Source organism: Lucilia cuprina, chromosome 2, assembly GCF_022045245.1.
Source record: "Lucilia cuprina isolate Lc7/37 chromosome 2, ASM2204524v1, whole genome shotgun sequence".
NCBI classification, from domain to species: Eukaryota; Metazoa; Arthropoda; class Insecta; order Diptera; family Calliphoridae; genus Lucilia; species Lucilia cuprina.
The window spans coordinates 34,751,082-34,770,254 of NC_060950.1; the positions used below are offsets into that span (position 1 = coordinate 34,751,082).

Consider the following 19,173-nt stretch of genomic DNA (forward strand, 5'->3'; position numbering starts at 1 on the left):
ACCCATTTCCACAGTATTTAATTAGTTGCATTATCATAACTATAATTAGATACAATTACTCCCGTAGTCATAAAGATATTCGTCGCTTATTTTATGTTTAGTAAGCATATTTTCCATGCAAAATTTCTACAATAAATCATCAATAACTTTATTAAATCACATGCAAATTATTAAATATCGTTATAGCATATTTTAGGCCGCTATTAACATATGAAACGAAATGGTCTTTGTAATGTTCTTTCTATGAGAAAACATACTTTCACAAATAAAAAATGATATATATATATATATATATATATATATATATATATATATATATATATATATATAATATTATATATATATATATATATATATATATATATATATATATATATATATATATATATATATATATATATATATATATATATATATATATATATATATATATTATATATATATATATATATATATAAAACTAGCTGGTGGAGGGTATGTAAGATCCGGCACAGCCGAATATAGCACTCTAACTTGTTGAACATAAATTTAACAGCTTCAATTCCCTTAAAAACGGCGGCTTACAGTCAACTAAAACGAATTATTTTAGCTCAGCTGCCGTTCAATATTTATAGGCATTTTCAGTAAATAGCATTTAATAGTAAATATGTTGAGTAAAAGTGCTAGAAATATCGCACAATTGTTGGGTACAATCTTGTTCGATGTAAACATTGTATTCAAACTACTGGTCACAATTTTGATGATTATTCAATAAAACTATGTTCATGATCTTCTACTGTACTACGGACGAAGTCTATTGAAAATGGTTAATATCTGTCCATTTGTTCACCTTGCCTCCATACAACTGAACCCCGAATATTGCTTGTAAACCGTGGAATCAAACTATAGGACCCTATATTTGGATAATTCAATAATTTAACAATCCTAACAACTTTAATGCTTTATTAATAAAACTAAATCATATTTTAGTTTTGTAACAAGTATAGATTTTATACTGTCGGCCATGCCCGATTATAATTTCTTCTCTTATTTTATACAAAATTTGTTCTATAAATCTTTGATACAAGGTTATACATAAGGTCTATAATCTATCTATATCTATATATAAATAAAAATCAATTGTCGTTCGTTGGTAATTGCATCAGTTGAGAACGGCTAGACCGATTTGGACAATTTTTTTACTGAAATGTTCGTCATAGCCAAACTTAGGTTTTTACGGAAAGAAAAATTTACCACGCCCACTTTTTTCGATTTATCTAAAATCGGAAAACGGCTTCACCGATTTGCAAAAATTTTTTGAAACATGTTCGTACTAATCAAATTTAAAGTTTAACTGAAAGAATAATTGACCACGCCCACTTTTTTATATTTATCTAAAATCTTGGAACGTTTGGACGGATTTGTCTTTTTTTTAAATGTTCTCAATAGTTTGCAAAAGTTACTTACAGAAAGAAAAATTGTCCACGCCCACTGATACTCTCACTTATTCGCCCACTTTTATTAAATCGTCGGGTTGTCATTGCGTGTTTGCGGCATTAACCTTGAAAATCCATGCTTCTCGCATGGTCAATTGTATGTCGCCTGTTCCCGTGTCGGAACACCATCAGCATTATTAATTTATGCGCCAGGCAACAAAACTAAAAATGTCGTGAACCATAAAGCATTGCAATGAAGGAAACTACGATATCACTGCAAAGCAACAGAAAAGAGTATTTCTTTATTTTAATTGGTTCCTGAACATCGATCTTTCAATCAAAATGTAAATATAACACCATTAATTGTACATATTTTCAAATCAAATGTAATTTAAACACACTTCAAACCTACATAAATAAAAATTATTATAGTACGTTGTTTGTCTCTTTTTACTATTTTTTCATAATTCAAACAGCTTCTCATAAATTCACATATCGAACACAAACATTTTTTCTAATATGGACAGGACAACGTCTGTCGGGTCAGCTAGTATTTAATAAAATAGTTTAAAAAAATATACATACAAATAAAATTGAATATCTTTAATTAATATTTCTTGGAATATTATAAGAAAAATTGATAATATAATAATATTTTTATACTTTCTTATGAAAATTAAATTATCTTCAATTTTAATTTCCTTTCTTTTTATGCAAAACTAATTTAAAACTTGTGCAATAAATCTGGAATATGCATAAAATATACATATTAGAAAAAAATATAGAAACAAATACTATTTAAGTTTATCATAACTCGTACTACTTATTACTTTGACAAGGTAGCAACCACTTCTACCCGTAAAAAAAGTATAAAATAAAACTTTTCTAAAGTGACTATAAATAAAATTATGAAATACAAAAAAGAATGAAAAAAATCTTTTTCCAATTTTATAATTTACTTTTTTACCTTAATTTTGTTTTTGTTTGTGCCTGGAAAAACCCATTTCTGATTTTTTACGCTGGAAGTATTTTCTTTATTTTTTCATATTTACATTTTTTTCTTCTGCTGATGCCATTAAAACCTTTGGCCTTAGGGTAGTGCTAAGTATGGGACTTAAAGCAGCAGTATGATTATAATGATGGAGATGGCGGCGATGACGATGATGGTTATTAATATGGAGGCCAAACCCTTTTTTATTAATATTATTAAAATGACTTTTGTGATAAGCCCTGTTTTGTTTGAGTTTTTTGTTATAAACATTTGGTTTCTTTAAGATGAAAAAAATTTAAGCTATTTTTTGGCTTAATAAAGGTTTCGATTTTATGGTCCATAAGCAATGTTAAATTTAATAAGAACAACCGAATACCATTGACACCAGCACAAGCAATAGTAAAAACAATCATAAAAGTAGGAGAAACAACCAAAACACATATTGGGTGTGTTATTCAGAAAAATAAAGGAATTATATGTTTTGAAGGAGGTCAATATGGTAAAAAAATCTCTCTAACATTTAAAAGGTATATATATTATGTCTTCATTATCAAAAGCTTAGCTTTACAACTCTGACTATTGAAAGTGAGTGTAACAATAGATGTACACAATACCTTTTGATTATGTGGCTAATGCGTGCTTGAAAATAATATTTTTTTTTTATAGATTGCATGATTGGATTCATTGTTGAATAAAAAAATTTAATAAATTGTTAAGAATGAGGAAGATATATATACACATGTATATATATATACACATGTATCTCTTTTTGAACACAATCATATAGTTAACTTGTATGTAGGCATAACCACAAATATATTAGCGGGGGAAAATATTAAATTATTTGACGATAAACCTTTGCTTTTTACCATCAAAAAAGATGGGGGTATATTGATTTTGTCATTTTGTTTGCAACACATCGAAATATTGGTGATAGACCTGCAAAAGTATGTATGTTCATATTAAAGTCTAAAAAGATCTAGCCATGTCTGTCCGTTAAAATTACAATATTGACCACACGGAGATAGCTAGACAGTTAAAATTTTGTATAAATATTATATGTTGCTAATTTTGGTTTGGTTTTAATTATGGGTTTTTATAGCCTCCTGTGTTAGAAGTACGAGTATAGCGATAACATTAATATGTTTCATGAGAATCGCCCCATAATTGATCCTAATCCCCATATAAGATCCCCTTTAGAAAATGACTTTAACACTCATTACTGGGCTAAAAATTCCCGTATATCAATGAAATTCGGAATAAGTATGGTTTTTACAAGCCAAAACCTCACTTCCGGATCATAAATGACCCTACCGCCGTTTACGGTGGCGTGTCATAATGTCCATACCTTATGACACACCTTAAAGATCTCCTTTAGAAAATGACTTTAACACACATTGCTAGCCTAAAAATTCCAGTATAGCAATGAAATTCGGAATAAGTAAGGTTTTTACAAGCCAAAACCTCACTTCCGGATCATAAATGACCCTACCGCCCTTTACGGTGGCGTGTCATAATGTCCATACCTTATGACACACCTTAAAGGGACATAATGAAACATTTTTTAAATGTCATAATGTTCATTTTGACACTTTAGAACAGAAATGTATTCGAAAATTTGTTTAGAATTTAGGAAAGGAACAAACTTATCCCGAAAAGAATTGCTCCTTAGTTTGGTGTATGTTGAATTTTGGATTCCTTTAAAAAAGTGTCCTGTATAGCCGGCTTTGGCCCGGCGCAGTAGTTTTAAACATTATGACAATCTCAATTGAATCATAATGTCCATGGACATAATGACAATTTCAATAGTGTCACATTGTCCAAGAGCAATGCGACAGAAAGTTCATGGACCAAAGAAAGCCTTACAAAATTTCAATAGTGTTACAATGTTCAAGAGCAATGCGACAGAAAGTCAATTTAAAGTCCATTTTAAAGAGTCAATTTACCAAAAAAAGGGCTTACTTTAGCAAAGACGATATTCGAAATTAAAAGTGACATTGTGACACTTTTGAAATTGTTATTATGTCCATGGACATTATGACTCAATTTAGTGTGTCATAACGTCTATGGACATTATGAGATTTTAAAAAAGTGTAATAATGTCCATTTACTCCTTGAAATCAAAGAATTTCTGTCGCATTACTTTTGAACATTGTGACAATTTTGAAATTGTTGTTATGTCCATTGACATTTTGATAATTTTGAAGTTGTTATTATGTCCATGGACATTGAGACTCAATTAAGTGTGTCATAACGTGTATGGACGTTATGTCACACCTTTACATTAACGCTAATTACTGGCATAAGCAACGACAGTACACCGATGATATTCAATGCAAATAAGTTTATTATGAACCAAAATCAAATGATTTTGATAGGTCAATTATTGTTTGTACACCTTATTATGAAAATCGACACAAAAAAGCTTATACTTAGGAAAATAATTCTTAATTCCGAATTTAATGAGGACTGATAACAGTCCCTATAAATGGTTCCCCTCAGAAATGAGTTTTGGTTATTAAAATTTCCCTTACTTAAAAATAGGAGTATAGCGATGAAATTTAATATAAATAAGTTCTAAACAAGATAAAATCTATGTGTATCGGTTCTTTATTGACGCATATAAGGTCTTCTTTAGAAAATTAGTCATACGCTGACGGTTTAAAAATTGAACAAATATTTGGCTGTTCCAAAATCAAACAGTGTGTCGTAAGGGTGATATTAGGAATATGGCTTAAGTCAATTATGGACCGAGATCTTTTGAACTAATAAAATATTCATTTTTAAAAACAAAATTTGTTTTTAACAAGTAAGAGTGTTATATTCGGCCATGCCGAATCTTATATACCCACCATCAAATCATTCATGTTTATGTAGAATTTTACTGATGTACTCACATTTTTGGGTCAGTATAAAATCTTAAAGTCATTTTCAGAAGGGGACCTTGGTAAGGTCAATTATAAATCCATTTTCATTAAATTTATGAAAATGATTTTATTTCCTATAAAACTTTTTTATGTCGAATTTTTTTGCTTTATATATATGTTATGAGCAGATATGAGCATAAATTTAAGTTCTCATTAAACATGCTTGTGTTGAATTTCACCGCTATTGATACATCTCTTAGCGATAAAGTTATTTTCTGGAGGAGACATTATAATAGGGATAGGAGAAAACGTGAACCGATATTCTTACTTTCAATAAGGATCGATCCTTATAAAATTTGATAGGGAGATTTTGGCTCGCACGAAACTTGTGTATGTAGAATTTTGTAGTAATGAGCGTTGAATTCGTTTTCTAAAGAGCACCTTATTAGGGGGTTAGATAATAATGGACTCATCCTCATAATATTGAATATTATTGTTATATATATGCTTCTTAAGGTAGATATGAGCATTAAAGTCGTTTTCTGCAAGGGACCTTATAGGTGGGATAGGGTCATTTATGGATAGGGTCAATTATCGTTATAAAATTCTACAAAGAGATTTATGGGACCATAAAACATGTTTGTGCCGAATTTCACCGCTATTGATGCTTCTCTTAGCCAGTTATGAGCGACAAAGTCATTTTCTGAAGGGGACTTTATATGGGGGGTAGGGTCAATTATGGACCGATCCTTATAAAATTCTACGAAGAGATTTATGTCACCATAAAACATGTTTGTGCCGAATTACACCGCTATTGATGCTTTTGTTAGCCAGTTATGGGCGATAAAGTCATTTTCTGAAAGGGACTTTATATGGCGGGTAGGGTCAATTATCGACCGATCCTTATAAAATTCTACGAAGAGATTTATGTTCCAGTAAAACATGTTTGTGCCGAATTTCACTGCTATTGATGCTTCTCTTAGCCAGTTATGGGCGATAAAGTCATTTTCTGAAAGGGACTTTATATGGGGGGTAGGGTCAATTATCGACCGATCCTTATAAAATTCTACGAAGAGATTTATGTTCCCGTAAAACATGTTTGTGCCGAATTTCACTGCTTTTGATGCTTCTCTTAGCCAGTTATGCGCGATAAAGTCATTTTCTGAAAGGGACTTTATATGGGGGGTAGGGTCAATTATGGACCGATCCTTATAAAATTCTACGAAGAGATTTATATCACCATAAAACATATTTGTGCCGAATTACACCGCTATTGATGCTTCTGTTAGTCAGTTGTGAGCGATAAAGTCATTTTCTGAAGGGTACGTTGTATGGGGGGTAGGGTCAATTATGGACCGATCCTTATGAAATTCTATGAAAAGATTTATGTCGCTATAAAACATGTTTGTGTCGAATTTCACTGCTATTGATGCTTCTCTTAGCCAGTTATTTGCGATAAAGTCATTTTCTGAAGGGGACTTTATATGGGGGGTAGGGTCAATTATGTACCGATCCTTATAAAATTCTACAAAGAGATTTATATCACTATAAAACATGTTTGTGCCGAATTACTGTTAGTCAGTTGTGAACGATAAAGTCATTTATGAGCCAGTTATGAGCGACAAAGTCATTTTCTGAAGGGGACTTTATATGGGGGGTAGGGTCAATTATGGACCGATCCTTATAAAATTCTACGAAGAGATTTATGTCACCATAAAACATGTTTGTGCCGAATTACACCGCTATTGATGCTTTTGTTAGCCAGTTATGGGCGATAAAGTCATTTTCTGAAAGGGACTTTATATGGGGGGTAGGGTCAATTATCGACCGATCCTTATAAAATTCTACGAAGAGATTTATGTTCCCGTAAAACATGTTTGTGCCGAATTTCACTGCTATTGATGCTTCTCTTAGCCAGTTATGGGCGATAAAGTCATTTTCTGAAAGGGACTTTATATGGGGGGTAGGGTCAATTATCGACCGATCCTTATAAAATTCTACGAAGAGATTTATGTTCCCGTAAAACATGTTTGTGCCGAATTTCACTGCTATTGATGCTTCTCTTAGCCAGTTATGGGCGATAAAGTCATTTTCTGAAAGGGACTTTATATGGGGGGTAGGGTCAATTATCGACCGATCCTTATAAAATTCTACGAAGAGATTTATATCACCATAAAACATATTTGTGCCGAATTACACCGCTATTGATGCTTCTGTTAGTCAGTTGTGAGCGATAAAGTCATTTTCTGAAGGGTACGTTGTATGGGGGGTACGGTCAATTATGGACCGATCCTTATGAAATTCTATGAAAAGATTTATGTCGCTATAAAACATGTTTGTGTCGAATTTCACTGCTATTGATGCTTCTCTTAGCCAGTTATTTGCGATAAAGTCATTTTCTGAAGGGGACTTAATATGGGGGGTAGTTTCAATTATGTACCGATCCTTATAAAATTCTACAAAGAGATTTATATCACTATAAAACATGTTTGTGCCGAATTACACCGCTATTGATGCTTCTGTTAGTCAGTTGTGAACGATAAAGTCATTTTCTGAAGGGTACTTTGTATGGGGGGTAGGGTCTATTATGGACCGATCCTTATGAAATTCTATGAAAAGATTTATGTCCCCATAAAACATGTTTGTTGATGCTTTTGTTAGTCAGTTATTGGCGATAATGTCATTTTCTAAAGGGGGACTTATATGAGGGCTAGTCGAAATCGTGGACCGATATTGCCCATTTTCAATACCAAACAAACTGGATCAACTATAAATTTCAGCTCTCTAGCTACTTCCGTTTGGACTCTATCGTGTTTTCAACAGACAGACAGACAGACGGACAGACGGACGGACGGACATGGCTAGATCGTCTTAGAATCTAATAAGGACCCAGAATATATATACTTTTATGGGTCTTAGACGAATATTTCAATGTGTTACAAACGGAATGACAAAAACAATATACCCCCCATCTTTTTTGATGGTGGGTATAAAAATTAATATTTTGTTAGTTCAAAAGATCTCGGTCCATAATTGACTTAAGCCATATTCCAAATATCACCCTTACGACACACTGTTTGATTGTGGAACAGCCAAATATAACATGCTCACTTGTTATGTCATAAAAATAATATGTATATAAAAAATGTTGAAAAAATATGTAAAATAAAGTTTTGGTCTAAACAAATTTTTATTAATATTTTTAAATTGTTTAAAATCGCCAATAAGCCGATAGACTTTTTTCTTCAATTTTTCTGCTTTGTCGAATCTTATGTACACTACACATATACGTTACAATTTTATTTTCGTCAAAAATTAAAGAGGTAAAACCTTGATTTTTGAGACGTAATTAAATTTTTAATATGCTATTGTTAACAACTCTATTAGGCCTATAAACTACATGGTCACGTGGATAGTATTTTGTCACATTGTGGTAATTTTTAAAAAATTTCTTATTGTTGAAATGGTATTCTTACGAAATATTATCTGCGGATTAATTATAACAAAAACATGTACATTCATGTGTACTCTTCTTAAAATTCTATTGAAAGAAAATTTTGTTCTTAACTTTAATTATAAACATGGTTAATTACCAACAATTAAATAACATAATTAACACACAAAAAATTAAAAATTACAGAAATTTTTCAGCTGAGTAAATTCAATGAGAAAACAAAAAAAACTAAATCCCAACACGTTGATACAACAGATTTATTCTCGATTTTTTTACTGAAATAAATGTTTGACAAAAATTTCTACAATAAAGCTTCAAAAGAAAAACAAGCTAATTAAAATTATTTTTTACTACTTAAGCATACAATAGGATTAGGTAACACGCTCACTCCCAAAGGAATATAGTTTTAATGAAAATGTAAATTTCTTTAGTAAAAATCCTTCACGTAGTTAAAGCACAGATTAGGTGGACTAAAGCAAAAATAAGAAGTACAAAAATTAGGACAACAAATAAAAAATTTATATAATAACTAAAGGATTTTGTAAATGTTTGTTTGAGTAGAAAAAAGAAAACAGAAGGGATGTATGTATATTAATTGTTACAATTAATAAAATTTTTGTTAGCGAAAGCTTCATACATTTACATTTTAGATTTTGTTGTTTCCTTTTTTTCATTTATTAAGTGGACGTCATTATTTTTTATTATTGTACGGTTTGGATGTTGTTTTGTTTTAACCATCACATTTTCAGCGCCCTATATTTCTCTCGGTAAGCAATACGACTATAGAAATCCTGGAATATAAAAGTACCCATACATATGTATGTACTTATACATATGTATGGGTACCGTATAACAAAAATAAGGTATTTCAATTACACTTTTACGCTTTTTTTTTAGTTAAATGTATTAATTCCTGATTATTAATTTGTATACTCTAGTTACTCGCTATATTTCTATTTATAATCGCACACAATTCACTTACATATATTACATTATTTCTATTTCCCTTTAATTTCTCTTTCTGGGGTTTCGTTTTATTTTGCGAGTACTGCTTTATTTTATTGTATTATATTTTTTATTTAGCTTGAATTTTAATTTAATCCTTTTTGTGTTAATTACAAGTATATATTATGGCTATTAATGTGATTAAGATAATTACTGAATGTTATTGTTGCCATTGTTATTTCAGTACTTCTGATTTATGTGCACCCATAGTGAGAGTATAAGGCAGAATCCAAAAGTATACTCTATAAGGACTTATGTACAAAATGTGTTTAAAATAATACACAACTAAATAGTTAAAAGAAATGGAAGGTGATAAATTCTGGAATTTATATTGAGTGGTTTTAATACTATATATTGCTTTGTTTAAAAATATGTATCTTAATAAAAAGAAAATAGCAATTATATTTTCTAAGAAATACTGGTGCTAAAATTTTAAAACGCAGGAATCTTATCAGTGTGAGAGAAAATAAACATAAAATAATATATCAAGTCCAAATATTTACTTAAAAGTTATTTCTTAAAAATAAAGTAATAAAAGTCGTGTTTTTGCTACAATGTTTGTTATAAGAGATATTTTATATTCGTCTGAGCTGAATCTTAAATACATTCCAGCAACTTTTATATTTAAATATGACCAATTGTGAACCGATCTTTTATGTATATAAAAGCAAATTTTGTATGGATGTTTTAATTTTGTAATGAGTTATTTTTTTATAAGTGATTTTCAAATGGGGAATTTGTATGTGAGCTATGACCAAATATAGACCGATCATAAAAAATGTTAAAATAATATTTCTGTGTATAAAAGTAATATTTGCGCAAAGTTCTGTATGAATATCATTATTTGGTTTAAGTGTTTTTTTTTTGTATATGATTTATGACCAGTTATAAACAGATCTAGAAAATTTATGAATTCTATTATATTAAATTTTTTTTAAACTACAATTTGTAAAATCTTTTGAAGATATTGCCTTTCTAACGGACTATTTAGATCGACGCAGAATTTTACAAAGACACAAAATGACAACGTAATGATAAAGTTATATATACCCTGTTTATGAAATAAGTTGGTTTTCTATATTTGCTTCATTATAACCTACACCACTATAGTGTGGAGGGTATTATGCGTTTGTGCTAATGTTGTAACACTCAAAAATATTAGTTCTAGACCCACCTTAAAGTACACCAATCGGCTCAGAATCACTTTCTAAGTCGATTTAGCTATGTCGGTCTGTCTGTGCGCCCGTCCGTCTGTCTGTGTGTTCATGTAAACCTTGTGTGCACGCTACAGGTCAACATAATTTGATGAAATTTGGCACATACTCTTTTCTTGGTTTAAGGACAAACGCTATTGAAAATGGTTGAAATCAATCCATTATTTCGCCTAGCCCCCATACAACCGTTCCCGAATCGGGCCTTTAGGCTCATAATTACGTTAAATGTTCTATTATACCAACAAAAATCTGCAAAACTTAGTTTTATAGAACAATAAATGACACTACTAATTTTTATAGTGATCGGGCCTCATTTCACCCTAGCCATACAAACTCCCCTTCAGAAAATGTCTTGAAGGTCAAAATTCACGTATAATTTGAAATAAAACGATTGAAATCTACATAATTCCTCTACCAAAATTTATAAGGAATTCCTCTACCAAAATTTATAAGGATAGGCCCATATTTATCCTTACTGCCATATGAGCCCTCTTGTAGAAAATCTCTTTTCTTTGTCAATAATACGTAAGAATATTACACAATACGGTTAAAGAACAAATTAAATGCTTTATTTTTTAAAAATATCCACTTTTTTAACATATTGACTGGTGTAGGGTATCATGTAGTCGGCAATGTCCGACTATACATTCATACATGTTTTATGATAACTTATCTAAATATTTTTGGATACTTATACTCGTGGATGTTTAGACTTTGATATCATGCTGGGGTGCTATCATTTAGAAATAAACAAATAAATTATTTACACTCAAAAAATTATGTAGGTAAATACAACTGAAAAATAATTTAAAACAAATGAAATTTCATTTAAAAAATCGACTACAAACTTTTCACTTAAATCAAAGGATTTTTTCAATTATTTTTGAATGTTGTTTTTATAAATTACAAATTTTGTAGAAACAAATGTTTTTTCCTTTATTTTAACTAACAAAAAACAAACTACAAAATGTGTACAACAAATGTTTTCTTCAGTTATTTTTACTAACCAATTTTTACCTACAATATTATTAAAAGCTACTGATTTTTTCAGTTATTTTTACTGGCAAAATTTTACCCACCAAATCATTAAAAACTACTTCTTTTTCTTTTTATAGTAAAATAAAAATTTAATATTTGTAGTTTTCAAATTGTTGTGAAAATATTATATTGATATATACTTAAAGATATTGCCCGATCCCTCATTTGCATTACATGCGTAGACGGAATCTTGCGGATAAATATTGAAATGTTTTCTTCGTACACTTTACGGTATTGCAGAACTTCCACCAGACCTATGTTGCACCTGTATTATTAAGAAGAAGTGTATTACTAAATATATATTATAGATTAAGTTATAATTAAATAAGTCCATGTAGTTCTCACTGAGGACTACTCTAGCCAATTCTTTACGTCAGACTTATCCCATGATCCGCATCATTGTCCTATGTAATGCAGGATATGGACCATATTGTTTTCAAAAAAATAAACATGGCCATGTCTCATTATATAGGGCTACTAAACGGATCAAATACTCTAAACATGTTTACAGGGGAGTTGTTTTGGGTGTCATAACATTCAAGGACATTATGACACGCCACCGTAGTTTTGGAATAACCAAAATGATTCATGTACTTAAATTATCATACATACATTCATATAAAAAAATAATAATTGTGGAATTGGGATTAAGATAATTAAAAACGCTTATCTTTAATTTCAAAGCTTAGTCTTGATTCCAAACCAATGATGCTCAGAAATCCATATGTATATCTACAGTAAAGTAAAGAGAATTACAATTTGTTTAACAAAACTATTCATAATAATTAGCAAAGCAAAAACTTACCGTTTAATCCAAAGCAGAATATGCGCACGCCATTCATGTGCAAGTTTTCTTTTAAGAAGTTATTGAAGAAAATTGAATTTTTCAAATAAAATAATTTGATTTAGAAAAAATATTTTATTTTGGCATTTGAAACATTTAATTTTTCAAAATAGAAACATATCCATATACAACACAATTAACCGTAACTTTTAACTGTACTGAAAAAAAAAAACATTTTTTTCGACAGTTATTTTTTAAACAACATGTATAAAATGTTAAAAAGTATAATTATTTATATAACTACTAATTTTTCATTAATTTTTAACTTAAATGAAAACTTTTTGAACAAACTACAATCAGTAAATGTAAAATTTTTTTGAGTGTAAACATATATAAAACTTGTTTTAATTAAATCCAAATTTATAGACTTTTTTGGAATATGTGACCAATTATTCGCAAAATGATTTATCGAATATCTTTATAGTCCATCGAATAACTATATAGACCAAAGACTTATTCGAAACGTAGCCCCACTTATGGACAGACAGATGTGCAGATATAGCTTAAGAAGGACAAAGAAAGGAATTCTGGAGGGTGTATTTTTGAATGTTAGAAACATCACTCTCATAATAATACTCTCATGGTTAATGTAGTGTAGGGTTTAATCAAAAATAATAAACATTTTTAAAAATTGATAAAAGAAATATCCGTATGTATTTGTGTACACTTGACCTTTCCAAATGATTATTAATTATCTAACTATTTAATATACTTTTTCAATATTTAACACAAAACTAATTGAAATTATCACATAGGAAAATTATTGTATTGCAAATATTTTGGAATTTTAATCATTTTATATATGAATTAATACTTCAAATTTATTTGTATAATTTTCTTTTGAATAGCTTTAACTATTTTCGAAATAATTTTTTTACACATGATTAAACATTTAATCAACTATTTATGAAATGGATTTTATAAACGGTTTAGCTTTGATTGTGATATGCTTAATAAATGCTCATGATTAGTTTGTGTGTTATAAATAATTATACTAATTAGGCATTTCGTTTACATTTTAACTATGGATGAAACTATAAACTATTATTAAAATTGCTTTGATGTTAAACTGACATGTGTCGAATAAATACATAAATTTAATTTTAAGGGCTTATTTTTATTAAATTTAAATAGCAGTTAAAATGGAATAAATTTTAGGCCTTATTGGGTGAATTAATCTAATGAACTTTTTATCACTACATCACTATAGTGGGGAGAGTATTATGAGTTTGTGCTGATGTTTCAACCACCCTGAGTCATTTTTATCGCCAATGGGTGCATGATACTTTAATTAAATGTACTTCTTTTGAACCAAGAATGAAGCCTTTTGAAAGTTCGTGAATGTGTCAATTATTTCGCCTAGACCCCATACAACCGTACCCCCGAATATGGATTTTAAGCCTCATCTACTATCTCTATGAAAATTGGCAAACATTTTTTTTGACCATAGCTGAGCACAAGTTCGCTTTATCTTATAAGAACAAAAACTATTATTCCAGTAAATATGGATAAGTTTTATGTAACAAAATGTTTTTTTTAGAATATATCTAAAAACAAACAAGAGTGCTTCACCACTATAGGAGCTAAGACAAATTATGTGTCGATCGAAAAAACATTTTGTTAATGATTTATATTATGTAAAAATATATAATATTATTATGTAAAAATTTATCACCAAAACTTTGATCGTGATATGCCTTTAAAGTAATTTTTGATAAAAAAACAAGTTAGAGTGCTATATTCGGCTGTGCCGAATCTTAAATACCCTGCACCAGCAAGCTTCTTCTTATTAAAATCCATTTAACGATCAAATGTTTAGATAACTCAACAAAAGTTTTGTTTCCGTACTAATTTTGATTAGGCCCAGAAAAATTCATATTGAGTTTCGGTTGTGGAACTCGTACGGATGCCATGACTTATTATGAAAAGATCATGCAGATGTCAAAAATTAGGAGAACGATTTGTGTATTTTTCCGACATCAGTATTTATAGTGAAGTAAATATGTTTGAGTGATTTTTGAATCTATTTAATGACTGTAAATCAGAAGTATGATCAAAATTAGGCCAGTCTGAAAACATTTTATCAGAGTGATCTAACTATACACAGAACATACTCATTTCGAATTTTATCGAAATATTATCATGACTAAAACATTATATAAACTATGTAGTAATCAGCAATTTTCAGAAACACGCATTTATTTAAAATTTTATACCGAAAACTTTGATTGTCAATTTACATTTAAATATTTTTCAGAAATGGACTATGTTTATAATGTATATGTATATATGTATTATGTATATAAAGACAAAATTAGAAATTCTGTATCTATATCATTATTTGGTAATTAATATTGTAAATCTAATGATTTTCTGGACCTAGTATGAGAGCTATGACCAAATATGGACCGATCGTAAAACAATTTAAAAGTAAATTTATGTATATAAGAGCTAAATGTATGGATATCAATATTTGATTATGAGTTATATGAGTTATATTTTTTCTGATTTTCGAAAGGATGGACCGATCGAGAAAAAAAATTTGAAATCATACTAATCTGCACAAAAGTAGTAGTTATGCCAAATATTTTATGGGTACCACTATTTTGTAATGAGTTATGAGTATTTTTCTAAAAGGGACCTTGTATTAGAGTTATGATCAATTAGGAACCGATCGGAAAAAAATGTCACAATATTATTTCTCTCTAGATGATCAACACTTATGCAAAACTTTATATGGATATCTTAATTTAGTAATGTGTTATGTGCGTTTGAGTTATTTTCGGCAGGGGACCTTGTATGGGAGATATGACGAATTTTGAACCAATCGGAAAAACCTTTCACAGTAATATTTATATGCATATTTGTAATATTTATACCAAATTTTATATCGATATCTTAATTTAGTAATGAGTTGTTTGCCTTTAAGTAATTTCCGGCAGGGGACCCTGTATGGGAGCTATGACCAAATATGGACCGATCGTAAAACAATTTAATAGTAAATTTATGTATATAAGAGCAATATTTTTGCTAAATGTATGGATATCAAAATTTGGTTATGAGTTATATATTATATCATTTTCGGGTGGGAATCTTGTATGGGAGCTATGACCAAGGATGGACCGATCGAGAAAAAAAATTTTAAATAACATTTATCCGTATAAAAATAGTATTTATGCAAAATTTTTTATCGGTATCACTTTTTGGTAATGAGTTATGTGCTTTAAAGTGTTTTTCTAAAAGGGATATTGTATGGGTCCCTATATGAACCGATCGGGAAAGTTTCACAATATTATTTTTCTGTTTATGAGCAACACTTGTGCCAAACTTTATATGGATGTCTTAATTTAGTACTGAGTTATGTGCGTTTAAGTTATTTACGGGAGGGGACCTTGTTTTGGAGCTAAGACCAATTGTGGACCGATCAGAAAAAAATTTCATAGTAATATTTCCTTATATAAGAGCAATACTTGTACCAAATTTTATATCGATATCTTAATTTAGTAATGAATTATGTGCGTTTAAGTGATTTCCGGGAGGGGACCTCGTATGGGAGCTATGACCAATTTTGGACCGATCCAGAAATTTTTTGCTCTGAATGAATTCTATTGATATAAAATTTTATTCTGTGATATATTGTAAAGATATCGACATTGCGACGGAAGTTATTAACAAAAAACCAATTTTCCGGGAATATGTACTTTTGTATGGAAGGTATATGAAATTGTGGACCGAACCTGGCGATTTGCCGCGGAGATGAAATTCTATAGTGATTTTTATGGAATTAGCTCGCATAGTTTTCGAGAAAATTACATCAGAATGCATATTTTTTTTTCGAGATTGTTTCAAATTTTGATTCATAACATTTCCCGATGTGAACCGATTTTGCTCATTTTCAATACAGAACTGCTTAGGATAATAATAAATATTTTTGGTGAATTTGGTTGATCTCCATGGCTTAGTTTTAAAGTGAGCGTGTTTTACACAGACAGACGGACATAGCTTAATCGACTTAGAATTTCACAAGGACCCAGAATATATATACTTTGTTGGTTCTAAGATGAATATTTCTTGGTGTTACACACGGAACGACAAACTTATATCTATCTGTCACCACTTATGGTGGTGGAGGGTATAAAAAATCGGAAACTCACTAATATGTACACAGAACACATTTGTGACGAATTTTTATCAATATTGCTTTATTTGGCAATAAAATATTTCGAAGTGGACCTTATATGGGAGCTATTACCAATAACGGACCGAGTGGGAAGAAAATTGATGGAATGGTTTATATACACACAAAAAATATTCAAGTTGAATTTTTTCGCGAAACTTTATGATTCAATAAAATATTTGCGTTTAAGTGATTTTTGTAATTGGACCTATTCAGAAATATTTTGTAAGATGATTCAGAGTAAACATTTTTTTGTCGAATTTTATCACAATAAATTAATTTATCAATGAACAAGTATGAATAGTCGGATACTGCAGACCATATGCTACCAGTCATTATGTTAAAAAAGTTTATTATTAAGAAAAAATAAATCATTTTTCCCGTTTTTCCTACCGAGCGCTTCCAATGTGTAGCGGATAGGGGGTTGTGATGGACCATCTTTCCTCCCCCAGTTTTAGTTTGACTCAAAGTGATGGAAGGCAGATTGTCCACCACTTGGGAATATTATATTCAATTCGAAACTTGAAAAAACAGTTTTCATGCTGTGCAGGACCTAAGTATGAAAACTGTTAGTCAATCCAACTAAGCTCCAAAAGAAAAATCGGACTTTCTCACAAGATGTGAGGCAAAAAGGATCAGGTCTCGAGCAGAGTTGACAACTGAGAATAAACCAAAGAAGAAATAGAACTCCCCGTCTTCTATTTCACAGTCGAAGCTGAGCCATATCTCACTCAAAGGAACCTAAAGTCAGTAAGGGTGACAACGCCAATATAGATATTCCGAAGACGACCACGTCGGCGAAACCAACCTCGAAGGTACGAGTATCTCAAAAGAAGCCCCAAGGAAAGAGAGGCTGGGCAGTGGAAAAGGAAAAGATACCAAAAGAAGACACCGGGACGATCTCTGCTATGCAGTTTAGACTGCCAGCAGAGATCGACCAGCAGAGTAATGAAGAAGATCTGGTGATTGTGGACCATGCAATCTCTTCAAAGGCAAACAAACAATAGAGAGCGAGTGCTGGCTGGGACTGGCAAAGAAGAGGGAGATTCCGGTGCTTTCAAAATCCACTGCCTACAAGTTTAGGATAGTAAACTGGGTAATGAACGTATACTGAATACTGAGTTGGCGGTGAAAAAATGGGACGTCTTTTACAGGAAAGAAGAACAAGAAAGTACCGGAAATTTTGAGGAGTTAAATCCAAAAATCGAGGAGGAAATCACTCACTCGCCAGAAGACGCAAGAGCAGTGCTGTTCAAAATTGGTAAAGTGTCGATTAAGATCCGGAACATTGGTAAGACTCTTCGAAAAATATATAAGCGGGCACGGCGTTTTTGTTTTTAAAGCCAAACGAGACTCCTGGAATCTCTTCTATAAACAGGTAGGTAGCGTAAATGACGTATCGAAGATAAAAAATTTCTATTTATAACTCATGTCCGACCGGTCGATGACACGCGCAGGAGGCTGGAGGATATGGAGACAAAACAACTCCTAATGGACTCTCATTTCCTACTCGGCATATCGAAAAACATAGATGAACCGATATTAGAAGAAAGAGAGGCTAACACAGAAATTGTAATTACATATGCTTCACTCCATTTAAACCTGGTATGATATTTTCCCGTCACTCTTGCAGAGTGGGGCAGGTTTCCGTACATATGTCTCTGATATTCACTGCATGCTTGAAATGCACATATACCCACGTTAAATGGCAGAATGCCAGGGTAATATTTATACCCAAATCAGAGAAACCTAGCTATGCGGCACCTAAGTCTATAAGCCGATAAATCTTACGTCCTTCATACTTAAAACCTTGGAAAGGGTAGTCGATAGTGTGGTTAAAAGCAGTATATACGACAAAGACCTAAAATTTAAGCAACATGCTATATAAAGGGACAATCTGTGGAAACCGCTTTAAACGAAGTTGTCCACTACATAGGTGCATCCTTTGATAGCTAACTATATACAATGGCGGTATGCATTGACATCGAAGACGCCTTCAATAACGTGACACACAAAGTGGAATTTTTTGTCACCTTTATTTTGGGCTACCACGATTAATAGCCTCCTAACGACCCTAACTGAGAAAGGACATAGAAAGGATCCAAATTATTTTATGCTCTGTATATTAATCCGTAAAAATGAAAATCAGTCTTTTCACGAGAAAGAAA

At 30.8% G+C, this 19,173-nt stretch overlaps 1 long non-coding RNA gene across 1 annotated transcript; it reads right to left on the reverse strand.

Moving 5' to 3' along the window:
• Positions 1–12,088: 12,088 nt before the first annotated feature.
• Positions 12,089–12,892, reverse strand: LOC124418589. The gene is made up of 3 exons (XR_006940088.1): positions 12,790–12,892; positions 12,597–12,716; positions 12,089–12,249 (listed from the first exon to the last, which is right to left on the reverse strand). It is a non-coding gene; the product is annotated as an uncharacterized LOC124418589 (long non-coding RNA).
• Between the last annotated feature and the right edge of the window lie 6,281 nt (positions 12,893–19,173).